This window comes from Oncorhynchus mykiss, chromosome 20, assembly GCF_057628025.1.
Source record: "Oncorhynchus mykiss isolate SJ-2025 chromosome 20, ASM5762802v1, whole genome shotgun sequence".
Taxonomy (NCBI): Eukaryota; Metazoa; Chordata; class Actinopteri; order Salmoniformes; family Salmonidae; genus Oncorhynchus; species Oncorhynchus mykiss.
In genome coordinates this window covers 22357705-22379007 of record NC_143041.1, presented here as the reverse complement: position 1 = coordinate 22379007, position 21303 = coordinate 22357705, and the positions used below count along the sequence as shown (strand labels likewise).

Here is a 21303-nt window from a genome sequence, read left to right as displayed (position 1 = left end):
AAAACCTGTTTTACTGTTAAGGGTTAAAGCCACACGGTCAAGGTTAGGCTTGCACAGATCGGGAGGACCTCAGGAGCGTACCTGAGGTCGAATTGTGCTTCTCACCCTAACGGTTCTCTCACTGTCACCCAAAAGCAAATGACATTTAGGGCCAGGCTTCATTTTGGGCCTACTTTTTTCACGGTCGCTGCACTCAGAGCGAGCTACGGTCAAGCGGGGCATCTCCTTGAACTCGGAACGGCCTAGAGAATATGGAAATGACATTGCAGGCTGTGTGTGTCTTTAAGCACCGCACTTTGTCACTCCATCCTTGCTGTGTGTGTGTGTGTGTGAGAGAGCTTTTCTTTGACATCTGTTGGGAGAAATGACTGATTTACAGTTCATGGGGGAAAAGGGGGGGAAAAAACAACATAACTTCCAAAGGTTTTCAACCACTTTTCGTGAACATGAGAATATTTCTACCATAAAACTACTACACGATTTTGTGTACTTTACTCAGAAAATATCCTTTTAGTCAGATTTCCAACATTGGTGATTAACATGATTTAATATGACTTTTGTGGCAATTTCTACAGAAACACTACTAAAGGACAGAATGGAGGTATAATTTGTAGAATTTCAACCATGAGATCTTTTTCAATAATAATATAAATAATTGTATGCATTTTAGTCAGTGACATTGGTGATTAACATTAGGCAATTTCTATCATAAAATTACAACACAACAGAAATGAAGTGCCATTTGGAGAATTTCAACCTCGGAGATATTTTATAATATTTGAGGAAATCAATTTTACGTATTTTAACAGGCAAAGCATAATTTCCAAAAGATTTCAAACACTTTGGGAAATGCGTGCCTCTAGTGAAATTGCATGTTTGGATAGCGCGCCGAGGTGATCGTGCGGCAGAGTCGATTTCCGCGCTTATAAACGCAGGGTCGTTACAGTATTTTATCAGCAAAACATAATTTCCTAAATATTTCAAACACTTGATGTTAACATGATGTAATATGACCTTGAGGCAATTTCTACCATAAAACTACTAATGGTAAGGATTGGTTTTGGGGTATTGGTAACTTTTTTGTTATTGAATCTTACCTCGCGGTGCTCCGTCGTATATCCGACGTCAGCATGACAACAAACTAGCTAGCTCTTAGCTCTCTGTTATAGTATAGTTACAGTTCAATGGGAAAAGCAAATCAATTAAGACTTGAAATTGAAATATACTGGCACATCAATCGTCTGTATATGAAATTCTTTCGAACGGGTGAGGTTAAAGATGTTTGTTTTTGTGTGTAGTTCACCACTAATCGGTAGCTAGGTAACGTTAGTTTAATAACCGACATTTGAGCTAGGCTAGCTGTTAGCTAACGCTTGACTTTGTCATCATGAGATAACGTTACATTAGACATACATGTGGCTAAATCATTGGGTGAAGAGGCGTATTCTGGAGGGGGAGTTCTGAACATTAAACAAGCATCGCTAGCGATATGTTTTTGGAGGCGTGATGACCGTATCTTTCATATCCGTGATAACCCATTTTCAAAAAACTAAAATTTAAATTGATACACAGCTTTATAGGGCTGGGGTTCCCACACGACCATATTTCCATCTCACAGCGCTTATTTACGTTAGACAGAGTGGACTACCTGAGCTAATTAGCAATATGTTTCTCCGAATACGCCTGCTGTGTGAAGACAGACGCCACAAACGTGTTGTTACTGAAACATACTGTTCTGTGCTCAAACGTTCATTAAAACACAGGGTATTGATATAAAGCTACACTCGTTGTGAATCTAGCCAACAAGTCAGATTTCTAAAATGCTTTTCGGCGAAAGCATGAGAAGCTATTATCTGATAGCATGCAACACCCCGAAATACCTGAAGGCGACGTAAACAAAAGAATTAGCGTAGCCGGCGCTACACAAATAGCATAAATAAAATATTCATTACCTTTGACGAGCTTCTTTGTTGGCACTCCTATCTGCCCCCTAATCACTATTGGGTCTTTTTTTTCTTCGATTAAATCGGTCCATATATAACCAAAATATCCATATATGGAAACTGTGTGATTCAGAAAAAAACACCGTTTCAAAACGCAGCGTCATTTTTTAAAATTAAAAAGGTCGACGATAAACTTTCACAAAACACTTCGAAATACTTTTGTAATACAACTTTAGGTATTAGTAAACGTTAATAATCTATCAAATTGATCACGGGGCGATGTGTAATTCAATAGCTCCACGTCTTCAAATCATGTTCGGAAATCTCTCTTCCAAAACTTCCTGTCGGAGACCGGATGGAATGGGGTTTCTTCTTTGTTTGACCAAGAAATAACTCCCAGAAATTGACAAGACTGGCGACATCGTGTGGAAGCTGTAGGAATTGCAATCTCAGCACCATTTAATTTGGTGTCCCTTAAACAAGACATGCAAGTGGCGCATGGATATTTTTTCGTTTTCAGTGACCAGTTTTTCTTGCGCTTTTCGATGAAACACACGCTCTGTTATAGCCACAGCCGTGATTTAACTAGTTTTAGAAACGTGAGTGTTTTCTATCCACACATACTAATCACATGCAAATACTATATTCCTGGCATGAGTAGCAGGACGCTGAAATGTTGTGCGATTTTTAACAGAATGTTCGAAAAAGTAGGGGGTAGGCTTAACACTTAAAACTCAGGATTCTGTAAAGGGCATACCCCAATGAGGATATGTGTTTACCTATAGCTTCCTGTGCCAACCGGAAGTGCCGTAATTGGTGTCACAGGGGCTGTTTCAAAGGGTTAAAAAAGTCAGATCTTTCCAAAACGTCATTTGTGTGATTAGGCAACCATGAACTGTAAATCAGTCATTTCTCCCAACAGATGTCAAAGAAAAGCTCTCACACACACACCTGTTGGATTTTTAAAGTGTTTACACCTGGCATTTGCCATATGGCAATCAACTTTGAACGAAACGACGCCGAATTGAGTTGTATTGGACACCGTGTATATGGTTTGTCAAGTGCCAATGACTTCCCATTCATTTTTGTCCATTTCAGGGGGGTGTTCTCTTACAATACCTCTTGCTGACAGTGTTCCTAACATCCCAAAAACGCAGGTGTGGACAAAATTTTACTTGCCAATTGCATCAAACATGTTATAGACCTTATAGACCTTATGTTATAGATGTTAAAGTGTCTATAACTGTATTTCAATGTTGCAACTTGCTGAAAACTGTCCAGTGTTAATTTCATCTCAAATAGACAGCACAATTTTTTTTTTCATCCAGAGTGCATCAAACAAGAATTTAGAGTTTGTTTGTGGAAAAGTGTATATTTCTGTGTTGCAAGTTGCTGAAAACTGTCCACAGTTGTTCATTTCATCTCAAATAGACAGCACGGCAATCATGTTTGCTGTGCTGTCTATTTGAGATGAAATGAACACTGGACGGTTTTCGTCAAGTTGCAACGTTGAAAATACAGAAATAACCACTTTTCCATAAACAAGCTCTAAATCATGTTTGATGCACTCTGGATGTACAATTGTTTGCTGTGCTGTCTATGAGCTTGTTTATGGAAAAGTGGTTATTTCAATGTTGCAACTTGCTGAAAATTGTCCAGTCCAATCAATGAGACAAGATCAGAGATGTTGGTTCGAGCTGCCTTGCCCTATTAAAAAAAAAAATCACAATTTAAGTTTGCTATCTACAAGAAGCATTGTCTTATGTGAAGAATGAATGTAAAGCTATCCGTCTGCCAATTGAAGCGCAAAAGAAGTTGGGTGATGCAACAGAGGACAATGACCCAAAAGACAGAAGTAAATCAACAACAGAATGGCTTCAACAGAAGATGGCCCAGTCCCGACTTTAAGCAGATTTAAAATGCTGTGACATGAACCCGAGAGTGGTTCACACCAGGCATCCTACAAATATTGTTGAACTGAAACAGTTTGGTAAAAGTGTATGGTCCAAAATTCCTCCTGACCTTTGAAGGTCTGATCCGCAACTACAGAAAACATTCGGTTGAGGTTAATTGCTGCCAAAGGAGGGTTCACTTGTTATTAAATACAAGGGTTCACATGGTGTGTTCAATAAAGACATAACATATAATTGTTTGTTTTGTCTATTGTTGTGACTTAGATGAAGATCACATAAAATTGTATGACCAATTTATGCAGAAATGCAGGTAATTCCAAAGGGTTCACATACTTTTTTTTGCCACTGTATATTCCCACACAAAATAATTTATCCACTAACTGTATATGCTCAGTTAACCTATATACTATTTGATATATTTGGATAATACTAAATCCTTCACACCAATGTGTGTCGACCAGCACAGCTGCTACATGCATCACTTAGTGATAATAAATAGCCACAATGAAAAGTTAGACATGCTTGGTTTTAATAAACTAAGAAGCATTTTTAATTCACATTTAAATAAAACGAAGTACAAACATGCCTGTCACAGAACATTGAGGACAAAGAAAAATGGCTACTGGTAGCAATAATCTAGACATAACGTGCAAATCAGACACTATTTTCCCAGATAAAATACACTGCCTTCATGGTCCCTCGCAAAAGATGCATTTAAGACTCACATTTTAAAGCAATTAACCCCTTCAAAAGTAGGACTGTTTATTGCCTTTTCCTTTATTTTGAAACATTTTAAAATAACACATTTGTAATTTCTTGAAATCTAAATGGATGAAAATAAAGTTAACATGATCGTTTCGTCCAATGACAGAGGGGATGAGAAAGGACATCAGGAAGAGTAGCTGTTGCTTTTGCAACAGATAATTGGGATCCTAAAAAAAAAAAAAAAGGCAGTGGCAAATCAACACTAACATTCAGCTAGTTAAACCGTGCCCCCTTATCTTGAACAGCCACAGAGTACACACCATAATAGGCTACACAACTTTGGAAGGGGATTAAGGTCGGAAACTAGATTAAATGTGTAAATAAAACCTCACACAATACTTTGGTTTTGTAATGTACATGACGGTGGATCGTTCAAGGCTTACACTCCATTGAGGGATGCAGGTTTACCGACCAAGACTACTTCTCCATAGGCAAGCCAGTGTTCATGTTATGTGCATTACCAAGTCACCCAGAAAGCATGCTAACTTTCAACAGCACACACCCTAGAGGCCTAAAGCAGGGCTAGCCCTATATTATACAGCTCAACCAACTGTTAATCGTTTGAGAGTTTAGTAAGAGATATGAAAATAAAATATAAGCGAGTAGGCGATGGACCAAACAACCAGGTGGCATGGTCAAAAAGCCACTATCCCATTTGTGAACCGGTGACCTAGTTTTCCCAGTCACCTAGTGTGACCACAGCTGCAGCTTGCATTGGTTCGGCTCCTTTTTTTTGTTAACGATTGAACTCATAACTTAAATAACGTAAATTATTCCCTTTTTCTTTAGTGACCTAATAAAACTAACGCTCCCCTCTTCCCCCATATCCCCCCCACCTCTGGATTTACCCTGCCCAAAGGCAGAGGTTGTTGAAGTGATAAGGTGAAAATGCTTCCCGTCATATCCGAGTGTTGACATCCAGAGGTGCCGACTCGCTGTCATCAGTTACATTGACATGTGTTCAGGAAGCACATAGGAGATGTCATCCCATGGGTGGCGGTACAGGCCCTGTTTTAGCCTCTTCTGGTCCAGGTAATGACCTGGGACGGGAAGTAGAGAAAGTGATTTGATTAACTAGAACTTATTTAACTACACCTTATTACTGTGATATAGTGAAGGGCGGAGGTGTATGCCTTATGATTAACGACTCATGGTGTAATCACTACAACATATAGGAACTTAAGTAATTTTGTTCACCTGACCTAGAATTCCTTACAATCAAATGCTGACCGCATTATCTTCCAAGAGAATTCTCTTCGAAAATAGTCAGTTGCATATATCCCTCCAACCTGAAAGAACTTCACTGGTCTCTATGTAAACTAGAAACCATACATCGAGGCTGCATGTATTGTAACTGGGGATTTTAACAAAGCTAACGTGAGAACAAGACTCCCTATATTCTATCAGCATATCGAATGAGTGACACGAGGTCGTAGCATTCTGGATCATTGCCACATTAACTTCTGCGATGCATGCAAAGCCCTGCCTTTGGCAAATCTGACCACGACTCCATTTTTTTAAAGATTCCCAGCCTATAGACAAACTAAAACAGGAAACGCCCCTGCTCAGGTCTATCCAATGCTGATCTGACTAATCGGATTCGACACTTCAAGATTGAAGCAATCACGTGTACTGGGATATGTTCCAGATAGCCTCAGACAATAACGTTGACTCGGTGAGCGAGTTTATTAGCAAGTGCATCAGAGATATCGTACCCAACTGTGACTATTAAAACCTTTCCTAAACAGAAACCGTGGATTGATGGCACATTCGCGCAAAACTGAAAGAGAAGCACCTCTTTTAATCATGGCAAGGCGACTGGAAACATTAACAAATACAAACAATGCAGCTATTCCCTCAAACAAGCAAAGTGTCAGTATAGAGACAAAGTAGAGTTGCCATTCAACAGCTCAAACACGAAACGCATTTGGCAGGGTCTTACAGTCAATCACATATTACAAAAAGAAAACGAGCCCAGTCGCGAACACCAACGTCTTGCTCCCAGACAAATTAAAAAACTTCTTTGCTCGCTTTGAGGACAATACAGTGCCACTGACACGGCCCACTACCAAAGCCTGTGGGTTCTCCTTCTCCGTGGCCAATGTGAGTAAAAGATTTAAACTTGTTAACCCTCGCAAGGCTGCCGGCCCAGATGGCATCCCTAGCCGCGACCATCTGACTGGTGATCATTTACGAACATATTCAATCTTTCCCTATCCCGTACGAGATTAGTTGTTTTTGGGGGTTGGTTAATCCGTTTAGGGACTCAGATACTCCCAGGATTATCAGAAGCGGGTTATCTATTGAAGTCTCCAAAACTTCAGAGAGGATCCCAAAAATTCCACACCAATAACCATGGAAGCTAGACCATAAGGCAAAGCAGTGGAGCAGTGGAGTAGAGGCAGCCTGACATTTATCACATGTAAGGGATGTGGAAATATCCTATGCAGTTTAGTTTTGGAAAAGTGTAATCTGTGTAATACCTTGAATTGTATGAGACGATGTCTGGAATTAATGGAGCATGTGTGGATATACTCCAAGCTCTCTTCCCAGTCTGCCACAGAAATGTCAGTCCCTAGTTCTTCCTCCCATTTTGCCTTGATGGCATCTGTAGAAGGTGTGCTAACAGATTGAAAAGCATCATATATCAATATCAGTTTATCTGAGGTGGGGCATATTTTTATGCATCTGTCAAACATGGAAGGTTTAGCATTCCCAAATGTTGGGAGGTGTTTTCTAACGTAGTCTCTAATTTGTAGGTATCTGAAAAAATTGTGTTTCCCTCAGCAACTCAAAGGAAGCAAAGGTCCCTTCTATGTATAAATCCCCTATGGTACTTATCCCCAGCTCCCCCCATCGCTCAAAGGTGTTATCAAGGTTAGAAGGGGCAAAGGAGGGATTCCTGGCGACAGGGAGCATGAATGACATTGGTCTAAGCTCAAAGTGGACTTTAATTTGCTTCCATATTCGGACTGTGCTATGTATAATAGGATTGTTACAATAAAGTGACATCTCCAGATTGACAGGCGACAAAATCACAGCACCAATAGAGAAGGGGTGACACTCCTCACGCTCCATAGTAAGCCAGCTGGATGCCGGAAGTGCGTCATCCAGCAGAAACGTAACAACGCGGAGGTTAGCAGCCCAGGTTAGCGGCCCAATAAAATATACAATTTGGGAGAGACAATCCTCCTTCCATCTTGGATTTACAGAGGTGTTTTTTACCTATCCTGTGTGTTTTATAATCCCAGATGAAAGGATTGATAATTGAGTCCAGTTGTTTATGAAAGGATTTAGGTATGAATACTGGGATGTTCTGATATAGGTAGAGAAGTTGTGGGAAGAAGACCATTTTAATGGCATTAATTCTTCCGAGTAGAGAAATTGGGAGAGTTCTCCAAAATATGTTTATGTAAAAGTATGTTTGCTTTGAGTTTTTGTATCAGAGGGGGGAAATTCTCTTTAAATAGTAAGGTGTATTGATTGGTAACTACAATTCCTAGGTAGGTCAATTTTTCTGAAGATAACTTAAATGGGAGAGGTTCTAGCCAGGAGGTGTTTTGCGACCGTATGGGCATTAATTCACTCTTGTTCCAATTTATTCTGTATCCCGAGAAGGTACCAAACAAATTGATCACATCAAGAGGAGGATGTCATCTGCGTATAGGGAAATCTTATTTAGAGTATCTTTAGTATTATAGCTGTGGATTGCTGCATGAGATCTAATCGTCTGAGCGAGCGGTTCGATAATTAGGGCGAAGAGCATAGGCGACAGCGCACAACCCTGCCTTGTCCCCCCGTTAAGGTTAAATCGGGGCGACAATGATTGGTTAGTGAGTATTCTGGCACAGGGGTTCCTATATAAAAGCTGGATCCAATTTATGAACTCATCTCCAATATTACATTTCTGTAGGAACTTGGTCAAAGGCCTTTTCGGCGTCAAGAGATATGACGGCAAGGTCCACGTTGGGTAACATCTGAGAATACATAATATTGAGATTGAAGAATGCGTTTCTGTTAGGGATAAAGCCGGTCTGATCCGAATGGACCAATTTGCCAATTAAAGTGCTAAGCCTGCTAAAATCTTTTGGTCTGTATTAAGGAGAGATATTGGTCTGTATGACCCTACCTCTTCTGGATCCTTACCCTTCTTATGTATAACTGTAATGAAGGGAGAGCTCCATCCTCATTGGCCTGAACAAACATTTTGTGCAGGTAGGGAGAGAGCATGTTGCTGAATGTTTTATAGAATTCACCAGGGTATCCATCTGGGCCCGGGGTGCCACTCTTTAGAGATTTAATTGTTTCTTGAATTTCATCAAGAGATATTTCCTTATTCAGGAAGTTATAATCTTCCTGGTTCAAGGGCAGGAAGATTACAGTCCTCCAAAAATGTTTGCATAATTAAGGGGTTATAGGATCCGCTTTAGATGTATATAGAGTCTCATAAAACTGCCGGAATCTGTCATTGATGTCTTTGGGGGAAGAGAGTAATTCCCCAGATGCAGATTTAACTTTGTGAATCATTCTGTCACTCACATTTTTTCGAAGTTGTCTGGCGAGTAATTTGTGTGGTTTGTCACCAAACTCAATTTTTTTTAAACAGTTACAGATCCAGTTGCAGCGTGTTCATACAAATCTTTTTAATGTGTGCTTCGGAGTTCTACGAGATTTCTGTGATTTTCTGAAATAACACACACACTCACTAAACACTCCGTAAATAAGTCAGTTCTTAACATAAAGACTTAAAACTCAAAATTCTATAATTGCCTACCACGTGTTCACTTTCAGCTTCCTGTGTAAACCGGAAGTGTCTTAAAATGGTGTCATAGGTGCTGTTTCCAAGGGTTAAAAAGGTCAGATCTTTTCAAAACTTCATATGTGTGATTAGGCAACCCCCATGAACTGTAAGTCAGTCATTTCTCCCAACAGATGTCAAAGAAAAGCTCTCTCTCACACACACACACACACACACACAGGATGGAGTGACAAAGTGCGGTGCTTAAAGACACACAGAGTCTGCAATGGCATTTCCATATTCTCTAGGCCGTTCCGAGTTCAACGAGATGCCCCGCTTGACCGTAGCTCGCTCTGAGTGCAGCGACCGTGAAAAAAGTAGGCCCAAAATGAAGCCTGGCCCTAAATGTCATTTGCTTTTGGGTGACAGTGAGAGAACCGTTAGGGTGAGAAGCACAATTCGACCTCAGGTACGCTCCTGAGGTCCTCCCGATCTGTGCAAGCCTAACCTTGACCGTGTGGCTTTAACCCTTAACAGTAAAACAGGTTTTTTTTGATCTCACAGATTACAACGACATCTCTCCCCATAGGAATACATTGCCTGCTCCTCTAAAGTCAACCTGAAGCCTATGTGGGTTATGAATGCCTTATGAACCTGTCTTCAATGACAGTCCATCAGGACACTATGAGGTCTACCTGTGTCGATTCTAAGCTTCCTGAAGCAACCGGAAGTGGTTAAAATCACCCTAAACGTGTTTTTCCATACCCAACCAGCAGTTTGTGATAAATAGTGCATTCAACCCTGTGTAAATCGGTCAGTTCTTAACATAAACACTTAAAACTCAGGATTCTGTAAAGGCATACCCCAATGAGGATATGTGTTTACCTATAGCTTCCTGTGCCAACCGGAAGTGCCATAATTGGTGTCAGAGGGGCTGTTTCAAAGGGTTAAAAAAAGTCAGATCTTTCCAAAACTTCATTTGTGTGATTAGGCAACCCCCATGAACTGTAAATCAGCCATTTCTCCCAACAGATGTCAAAGAAAAGCTCACACACACACACAGATTACGACACCTCTCCCCTCATTCCTGAGGTCCTCCCGATCTGTGCAAGCCTAACCTTGACCGTGTGGCATTAACCCTTAACAGTAAAACAGGTTTTTTTTGATCTCACAGATTACAACGACATCTCTCCCCATAGGAATACATTGCCTGCTCCTCTAAATTCAGAGGACGCATGGCTTTCGACCTTCGTCTCTCCCGAGCCCGTATGGGAGTTGTAGCGATGAGACAAGATAGTAAAGTAACTACTAACAATTGGATACCATGAAATTGGGGGAAAAAAGGGGGAGAAAAACAACAACTTCCAAAAGTTTTCAACCACTTTTTATGAACATGAGAATATTTCTACCATAAAACTACTACACGATTGTGTGTACTTTACTCAGAAAATATCCTTTTAGTCAGATTTCCAACATTGGTGATTAACATGATTTAATATGACTTTTGAGGCAATTTCTACAGAAACACTACTAAAGGATAGAATGGAGGTATAAATTGTAGAATTTCAACCATGAGATATTTTTCAATAATAATATAAATAATTTTATGTATTTTACTCACAAAATATCATTTTAGTCAGTTATCCAACATTGGTGATTAACATTAGGCAATTTCTATCATAAAATTACAACCTCGGAGATCTTTTATAATATTTGAGGAAATCAATTTTACGTATTTTAACAGGCAAAGCATAATTTCCAAAATATTTCAAACACTTTGGGAAATGCGTGCCTCTAGTGAAATTGCATGTTTGGATAGCGCGCGGAGGTGATCGTGCGGCAGAGTCGATTTCCGCGCTTATAAACGCAAGGTCGTTACAGTATTTTATCAGCAAAACATCATTTCCAAAATATTTCAAACACTTGTTGTTAACATGATGTAACCTTGAGGCAATTTCTACCATAAAACTGCTAATGGTAAGGATTGGTTTTGGGGTATTGGTAACTTTTTTTGTTATTGAATCTTACGGTGCTCCGTCGTATATCCGACGTCAGCATGACAACAAACTAGCTAGCTCTTAGCTCTGTTATAGTATAGTTACAGTTCAATGGGAAAAGCAAATCAATTAAGACTTGAAATTGAAATATACTGGCACATCAATCGTCTGTATATGAAATTCATTTGAAAGGGTGAGGTTAAAGATGTTTGTTTTTGTGTGTAGTTCACCACTAATCGGTAGCTAGGTAACGTTAGTTTAATAACCGAAATTTGAGCTAGGCTAGCTGTTAGCTAACGCTTGACTTTATCATCATGAGATAACGTTACATTAGACATACATGTGGCTAAATCATTGGGTGAAGAGGCGTATTCTGGAGGGGGAGTTCTGTTAGGAGCCGTGACGTTCGTTCTGAACATTAAACAAGCATCGCTAGCGATATGTTTTTGGAGGCGTAATGACCTTATCTTTCATATCCGTGATAACCCATTTTCAAAAAACTAAAATTTAAATTGATACACAGCTTTATAGGGCTGGGGTTCCCACACGACCATATTTCCATCTCACAGCACTTATTTACGGAAGACAGAGTGGACTACCTGAGCTAATTAGCAATTTGTTTCTCCGAATACGCCTGCTGTGTGAAGACAGACGCCACGAACGTGTTGTTACTGAAAAATACTGTTCTGTGTTAACCGGTTAAGACCGTGTACAGTAGGTGTGTATTTTTTTGCATTAGTGAAATTATTTTGATGTGATATGAACCTAGAGGGATTTATTTCAAGAACCGTAACGTTACTGCAACTGAGAATCGATTCACGTTTAGATGGCTTCCAGAGCTAATTCTCCCTTTAAATATAACATGTAACGCTAGGCTAAGTTTAATTCCACTATTGGGCTAACGTTAGCATCGTTGCTTAGCTGTGGGATTTGGACGTTGCATTGTAGCAGACGTTTGACTCAGTAAACCATATCAGCAAACCAATGGGGAAAGTCCACGGTCTTTACCAACGCAACTAGCTAGCTAGCTACCTTGTTTTGTGTAGTGACACAGGGACTGAGGGAGGGCGCAACGTCAGCCATTAGCTAGTTAGCGTAGTTTTGACATACAGTCCTTTCAGTGTGGTCATGGCCAGGTGGTGTGCCCGATAATGACTGGTTTTAATGCGTCTCAACCATTGACTTCAGCATCTTAGTTGCACAACCATATGTTGATGCATAACTAGCTAGCCAGTGAAATGTGAGGGCTCAATGTATGAGTTGCAACAGCACCTCACCACACGCAGCAGCAACTGTTGCTGCCTATCTTTCTTTTCTAGTTTGTGAGAAGACAAAGAACAGGGCCATTCTTTCACCTGACAGCTAGCCAGCCGGAGAGACGGGGAACAGGATAGGGAAACAGTGCGCTGCAGAGCCACCAGAGAAGATGGCTAGCAGCCCAGAGAAGAGTTCCACAGCACAGGAGCTGAAGGAGCAGGGCAACCAACTGTTCCTCTGCCGCAAGTACCAGGAAGCTGCCACCTGCTACAGCAAAACCATAGTGAGTAGCAAGCTACTGCTCTTAAGGGGAATGATGATGTAAAATGTCTACACCTTTTCAGATGACTGAAAGTCTATATGATATGAGATATTGACACTGTCCTATTCACCTACTCTGAATAGATGTCAGAATAGAAGTAGCTTGGTCTGATGCACTCTTACAAAAATAGCTTGTGCAATATGTAGGCCTAACGTGCGTGGTTGCACCTGTGTGTGTGTATACATCTTGCCAACAGAACCGTAACCCCTCAGTGGCGGTGTACTACACCAACCGTACTCTGTGCCAAGTGAAGCTGCAAGCAGAACGACAAAGCCCTGGCGGACTGCAAGCACGCGCTGGAACTGGACCCCCATTCTGTCAAAGCCCACTTCTTCCTGTGCCAGTGTCACCTGGAGCTGGAGAACTACAACGAGGCCATCGGCAACCTGCAGAGAGGTCAGGACCAACCCTCAAGGCCAGTTTCCTAGACACAGATTAAGTTTGGGCCTGTATTCACTAAGGGTCCGATTTAGGAAATTACGCCTTTCCTATATACTTTTTAGTAGTTGGTATTCAGAGTAACCTTATTAAGGTGCGTAACAGGCTTTGTAGGCGTGGTTCACTTGCGCACGCCAAATAAGTGTAATTGAACTGCTAGAAACCTTCCCACTGGCTGGCCAACAGATGTTCTCGTGGAGTTTTTATTCAATAGGGTTTTCAGTACATTTGTCTTAATAAGTCATCCCTTTAAATACAGTACACCTTTTCACTTTGGTTTTTGTCAACAGACTCAATAGAATATATTGAGAGAACGGGTTCAGAATATTATGGATCAATGAAGGAAAGATATCTAAATATATGCATATTTGTCTCCGTTTCAACACCAGTTGGATGTCTTGCTCCCAGGCAGACTAAATGACTTTTTTGCCCGCTTTGAGGACAATACAGTGCCACTGACACGGCCTGCTACGAAAACATGCGGTCTCTCCTTCACTGCAGCCGAGGTGAGTAAGACATTTAAACGTGTTAACCCTCGCAAGGCTGCAGGCCCAGACGGCATCCCCAGCCGCGCCCTCAGAGCATGCGCAGACCAGCTGGCCGGTGTGTTTACGGACAAATTCAATCAATCCCTATACCAGTCTGCTGTTCCCACATGCTTCAAGAGGGCCACCATTGTTCCTGTTCCCAAGAAAGCTAAGGTAACTGTGCTAAACGACTACCGCCCCGTAGCACTCACATCCGTCATCATGAAGTGCTTGGAGAGACTAGTCAAGGACCATATCACCTCCACCCTACCTGACACCCTAGACCCACTCCAATTTGCTTACCGCCCAAATAGGTCCACAGACGATGCAATCTCAACCATACTGCACACTGCCCTAACCCATCTGGACAAGAGGAATACCTATGTGAGAATGCTGTTCATCGACTACAGCTCGGCATTCAACACCATAGTACCCTCCAAGCTCGTCATCAAGCTCGAGACCCTGGGTCTCGACCCCGCCCTGTGCAACTGGGTACTGGACTTCCTGACGGGCCGCCCCCAGGTGGTGAGGGTAGGCAACAACATCTCCTCCCCGCTGATCCTCAACACTGGGGCCCCACAAGGGTGCGTTCTGAGCCCTCTCCTGTACTCCCTGTTCACCCACGACTGCGTGGCCACGCACGCCTCCAACTCAATCATCAAGTTTGCGGACGACACAACAGTGGTAGGCTTGATTACCAACAACGACGAGACGGCCTACAGGGAGGAGGTGAGGGCCCTCGGAGTGTGGTGTCAGGAAAATAACCTCACACTCAACGTCAACAAAACTAAGGAGATGATTGTGGACTTCAGGAAACAACAGAGGGAACACCCCCCTATCCACATCGATGGAACAGTAGTGGAGAGGGTAGCAAGTTTTAAGTTCCTCGGCATACACATCACAGACAAACTGAATTGGTCCGCTCACACAGACAGCATCGTGAAGAAGGCGCAGCAGCGCCTCTTCAACCTCAGGAGGCTGAAGAAATTCGGCTTGTCACCAAAAGCACTCACAAACTTCTACAGATGCACAATCGAGAGCATCCTGGCGGGCTGTATCACCGCCTGGTATGGCAACTGCACCGCCCTCAACCGTAAGGCTCTCCAGAGGGTAGTGAGGTCTGCACAACGCATCACCGGGGGCAAACTACCTGCCCTCCAGGACACCTACACCACCCGATGTCACAGGAAGGCCATAAAGATCATCAAGGACATCAACCACCCGAGCCACTGCCTGTTCACCCCGCTATCATCCAGAAGGCGAGGTCAGTACAGGTGCATCAAAGCTGGGACCGAGAGACTGAAAAACAGCTTCTATCTCAAGGCCATCAGACTGTTAAACAGCCACCACTAACACTGAGTGGCTGCTGCCAACACACTGACACTGACTCAACTCCAGCCACTTTAATAATGGGAATTGATGGGAAATTATGTAAATATATCACTAGCCACTTTAAACAATGCTACCTTATATAATGTTACTTACCCTACATTATTCATCTCATATGCATACGTATATACTGTACTCTATATCATCGACTGTATCCTTATGTAATACATGTATCACTAGCCACTTTAAACTATGCCACTTTGTTTACATACTCATCTCATTTGTACATACTGTACTCGATACCATCTACTGTATCTTGCCTATGCTGCTCTGTACCATCAATTCATATATCCTTATGTACATATTCTTTATCCCCTTACACTGTGTACAAGACAGTAGTTTTGGAATTGTTAGTTAGATTACTTGTTATTACTGCATTGTCGGAACTAGAAGCACAAGCATTTCGCTACACTCGCATTAACATCTGCATGTGACAAATAAAATTTGATTTGATTTGATTTAGATTTTTTTTAAATACTCTGATCTTGTAACCTACAAGATCAGAGTATTTTTTTAAAATTTAGGGTTAGGAAAGTATTTATGAATCATAAAAAAATAACTTGGAGAACCTTTCGGCATGAAAGAAAGTAAACAGTGGTTTGATTCATTCTAAAAATTGCCACACTCACTTATGTGGTAATGTTGTGGTAATGTTGGAATATTTGTGTACATAGAGAATAGTGTACAACATCTATTGCCTGCACCAACCATGGAACTGGGTGATGACACAGCCAAGTATGGTGCCATACATCGGGTTCAAACTGCTGTCTTAATCAGTGTTCCGCTCCATAAACGATTTAATTAGCCTTTTATTATGTTATCAATTGTTACTAATGATCCTTAGCAATAGCCACATGGCCGTGACGGCGTTTACAGAGGAAGCAAATAAAGGTAAACCTTTAGGGGTTAGGTTATACCTACTGAAGGGAACTAATAGTAAATTGGCAGTTGAATAAGTGTTATTATTATGCCTACTCACAGTCGATACTGATAGTGGTTAATATTTAACATGATAGAAATAGGAGACAAAGTCGGGGTAGCCTATAATTAAGACATTCAGGAGTGTCCATCCCTGCAAGTTAAAAGGCCGTACAATAAAATTCTGCATAATGGCACGGCATGTCCCAGTGTGTAATCTTGGTTTCATCAGCCCAGAAAATATTGTTTCTCATGTCTGAGAGGCCTTCAAGTTGTAGAACTACCTCAAGGATGATCAATGGAAACAGGATGCACCTCAGCTCAATTTCGAGTATCATAGCAAATGGTCTGAATACTTATGTAAATAAGGTATTTCTGTTTTTGCAAACATTTCTAAACCTGTTTTTGTTGTGTCATTATGGGGTGTTGTGTGTAGATTGAGGGGGAAAAATGTATTAATATATTGTTAGTTACGCTGTAACATAACAATGTGGAAAAAGTGAAGGGGTCTGAATACTTTCTGAATGCACTGTAGATGTGCAGTATTGGGTCGAGTGCAATTTATAATGCTGTCAACATTCTAACTATACCCAGTACTAGGCATCTCTGAGGCAGTATTACATTCATGTCTGGACCTTTTCTGTCGGCAGCTTACAATCTGGTCAAGGAGCAGAGACTGAACTTTGGAGACGACTTCCCGAGTGCCCTGCGGGTCACTAAGAAGAAGCGCTGGAATAGCATTGAGGAGAAGCGCATCAACCAGGAGAACAAGCTGCATGCATATCTCACCAAACTTATCCTAGCAGAGAAGGAGAGGTGAGGGAGGGACCGGGAGCTAGGCTTTTGGGCAGATAATCATACTAGTGTATGAGCAAAATGTCTGCACTGATATTCCTACATTTTGGCCCATTCCACCTGACAGCTGGTGTAACGGAGTCAGGTTTGTCGGCCTCTTTGCTCGCACACGCTTTTTCAGTTCTGCCCACACATTTTCTATAGGATTGAGGTCAGGGCTCTGTGATGACAACTCCAATACCTTGACTTTGTTGTCCTTACGCCATTTTCCCACAACTTTTTCGGTCCGAGAACCTTCTAGAGCCACGTACCTCACCACGCACTATCGACCTGGGGTCTAGAACAGGTTTCTAAAGTTTCGTAACTCTAGTTCTGACAGTTCTTTTTTAGCTCGAACAAAGCTAACTAATGTATATCTCAGTGTATGTCTCTACGCACCCCAATGTGTCCCTCCTTCCAAGCTGTGCTTGTGTGTGATTTAGTTTTTCTTTGAAATTTTATGGGAAAAATGACTGATTTACAGTTCATGGGGGTTGCCTAATCACACACATGAAGTTTTGGAAAGATCTGACTTTTTTAACCCTTTGAAACATCCCCTGTGACACCAATTATGGCACTTCCGGTTGGCACAGGAAGCTATAGGTAAACACATATCCTCATTGGGGTGTGCCTTTACAGAATCCTGAGTTTTAAGTGTTTATGTTAAGAACTGACCGATTTACACAGGGTTGAATGCACTATTTATCACAAGCTGCTGGTTGGGTATGGAAAAACACGTTTAGGGTGATTTTAACCACTTCCGGTTGCTTCAGGAAGCTTAGAATCGACACAGGTAGACCTCATAGTATCCTGATGGACTGTCATTGAAGACAGGTTCATAAGGCATTCATAACCCACATAGGCTTCAGGTTGACTTTAGAGGAGCAGGCAATGTATTCCTATGGGGAGAGATGTCATTGTAATCTGTGAGATCAAAAAAAAAAACTGTTTTACTGTTAAGGGTTAATGCCACGCGGTCAAGGTTAGGCTTGCACAGATCGGGAGGACCTCAGGAACGTACCTGAGGTCGAATTGTGCTTCTCACCCTAACGGTTCTCTCACTGTCACCCAAAAGCAAATGACATTTAGGGCCAGGCTTCATTTTGGGCCTACTTTTTTCACGGTCGCTGCACTCAGAGCGAGCTACGGTCAAGCGGGGCATCTCCTTGAACTCGGAACGGCCTAGAGAATATGGAAATGACATTGCAGGCTGTGTGTGTCTTTAAGCACCGCACTTTGTCACTCCATCCTTGCTGTGTGTGTGTGTGTGTGTGAGAGAGCTTTTCTTTGACATCTGTTGGGAGAAATGACTGATTTACAGTTCATGGGGGAAAAGGGGGGTAAAAAACAACATAACTTCCAAAGGTTTTCAACCACTTTTCGTGAACATGAGAATATTTCTACCATAAAACTACTACACGATTTTGTGTACTTTACTCAGAAAATATCCTTTTAGTCAGATTTCCAACATTGGTGATTAACATGATTTAATATGACTTTTGTGGCAATTTCTACAGAAACACTACTAAAGGACAGAATGGAGGTATAATTTGTAGAATTTCAACCATGAGATCTTTTTCAATAATAATATAAATAATTGTATGCATTTTAGTCAGTGACATTGGTGATTAACATTAGGCAATTTCTATCATAAAATTACAACACAACAGAAATGAAGTGCCATTTGGAGAATTTCAACCTCGGAGATATTTTATAATATTTGAGGAAATCAATTTTACGTATTTTAACAGGCAAAGCATAATTTCCAAAAGATTTCAAACACTTTGGGAAATGCGTGCCTCTAGTGAAATTGCATGTTTGGATAGCGCGCCGAGGTGATCGTGCGGCAGAGTCGATTTCCGCGCTTATAAACGCAGGGTCGTTACAGTATTTTATCAGCAAAACATAATTTCCTAAATATTTCAAACACTTGATGTTAACATGATGTAATATGACCTTGAGGCAATTTCTACCATAAAACTACTAATGGTAAGGATTGGTTTTGGGGTATTGGTAACTTTTTTGTTATTGAATCTTACCTCGCGGTGCTCCGTCGTATATCCGACGTCAGCATGACAACAAACTAGCTAGCTCTTAGCTCTCTGTTATAGTATAGTTACAGTTCAATGGGAAAAGCAAATCAATTAAGACTTGAAATTGAAATATACTGGCACATCAATCGTCTGTATATGAAATTCTTTCGAACGGGTGAGGTTAAAGATGTTTGTTTTTGTGTGTAGTTCACCACTAATCGGTAGCTAGGTAACGTTAGTTTAATAACCGACATTTGAGCTAGGCTAGCTGTTAGCTAACGCTTGACTTTGTCATCATGAGATAACGTTACATTAGACATACATGTGGCTAAATCATTGGGTGAAGAGGCGTATTCTGGAGGGGGAGTTCTGAACATTAAACAAGCATCGCTAGCGATATGTTTTTGGAGGCGTGATGACCGTATCTTTCATATCCGTGATAACCCATTTTCAAAAAACTAAAATTTAAATTGATACACAGCTTTATAGGGCTGGGGTTCCCACACGACCATATTTCCATCTCACAGCGCTTATTTACGTTAGACAGAGTGGACTACCTGAGCTAATTAGCAATATGTTTCTCCGAATACGCCTGCTGTGTGAAGACAGACGCCACAAACGTGTTGTTACTGAAACATACTGTTCTGTGCTCAAACGTTCATTAAAACACAGGGTATTGATATAAAGCTACACTCGTTGTGAATCTAGCCAACAAGTCAGATTTCTAAAATGCTTTTCGGCGAAAGCATGAGAAGCTATTATCTGATAGCATGCAACACCCCGAAATACCTGAAGGCGACGTAAACAAAAGAATTAGCGTAGCCGGCGCTACACAAATAGCATAAATAAAATATTCATTACCTTTGACGAGCTTCTTTGTTGGCACTCCTATCTGCCCCCTAATCACTATTGGGTCTTTTTTTTCTTCGATTAAATCGGTCCATATATAACCAAAATATCCATATATGGAAACTGTGTGATTCAGAAAAAAACACCGTTTCAAAACGCAGCGTCATTTTTTAAAATTAAAAAGGTCGACGATAAACTTTCACAAAACACTTCGAAATACTTTTGTAATACAACTTTAGGTATTAGTAAACGTTAATAATCTATCAAATTGATCACGGGGCGATGTGTAATTCAATAGCTCCACGTCTTCAAATCATGTTCGGAAATCTCTCTTCCAAAACTTCCTGTCGGAGACCGGATGGAATGGGGTTTCTTCTTTGTTTGACCAAGAAATAACTCCCAGAAATTGACAAGACTGGCGACATCGTGTGGAAGCTGTAGGAATTGCAATCTCAGCACCATTTAATTTGGTGTCCCTTAAACAAGACATGCAAGTGGCGCATGGATATTTTTTCGTTTTCAGTGACCAGTTTTTCTTGCGCTTTTCGATGAAACACACGCTCTGTTATAGCCACAGCCGTGATTTAACTAGTTTTAGAAACGTGAGTGTTTTCTATCCACACATACTAATCACATGCAAATACTATATTCCTGGCATGAGTAGCAGGACGCTGAAATGTTGCGCGATTTTTAACAGAATGTTCGAAAAAGTAGGGGGTAGGCTTAACACTTAAAACTCAGGATTCTGTAAAGGGCATACCCCAATGAGGATATGTGTTTACCTATAGCTTCCTGTGCCAACCGGAAGTGCCGTAATTGGTGTCACAGGGGCTGTTTCAAAGGGTTAAAAAAGTCAGATCTTTCCAAAACGTCATTTGTGTGATTAGGCAACCATGAACTGTAAATCAGTCATTTCTCCCAACAGATGTCAAAGAAAAGCTCTCACACACACACCTGTTGGATTTTTAAAGTGTTTACACCTGGCATTTGCCATATGGCAATCAACTTTGAACGAAACGACGCCGAATTGAGTTGTATTGGACACCGTGTATATGGTTTGTCAAGTGCCAATGACTTCCCATTCATTTTTGTCCATTTCAGGGGGGTGTTCTCTTACAATACCTCTTGCTGACAGTGTTCCTAACATCCCAAAAACGCAGGTGTGGACAAAATTTTACTTGCCAATTGCATCAAACATGTTATAGACCTTATAGACCTTATGTTATAGATGTTAAAGTGTCTATAACTGTATTTCAATGTTGCAACTTGCTGAAAACTGTCCAGTGTTAATTTCATCTCAAATAGACAGCACAATTTTTTTTTTCATCCAGAGTGCATCAAACAAGAATTTAGAGTTTGTTTGTGGAAAAGTGTATATTT

The 21303-nt window shown here is 41.1% G+C and overlaps 1 long non-coding RNA gene across 2 annotated transcripts; it reads right to left on the bottom strand.

The window, feature by feature from the left end:
- Window positions 1-4363: 4363 nt before the first annotated feature.
- On the bottom strand, window positions 4364-20288 carry LOC118942045 (uncharacterized). 2 transcript variants are annotated; one of them, XR_016489432.1, is made up of 2 exons: window positions 19936-20288; window positions 4364-5661 (listed from the first exon to the last, which is right to left on the bottom strand). It is a non-coding gene; the product is annotated as an uncharacterized LOC118942045 (long non-coding RNA). The 2 variants fall into 2 exon arrangements; XR_005037943.2 differs by lacking the exon at window positions 19936-20288 and adding an exon at window positions 7105-9528.
- Window positions 20289-21303: the final 1015 nt, after the last annotated feature.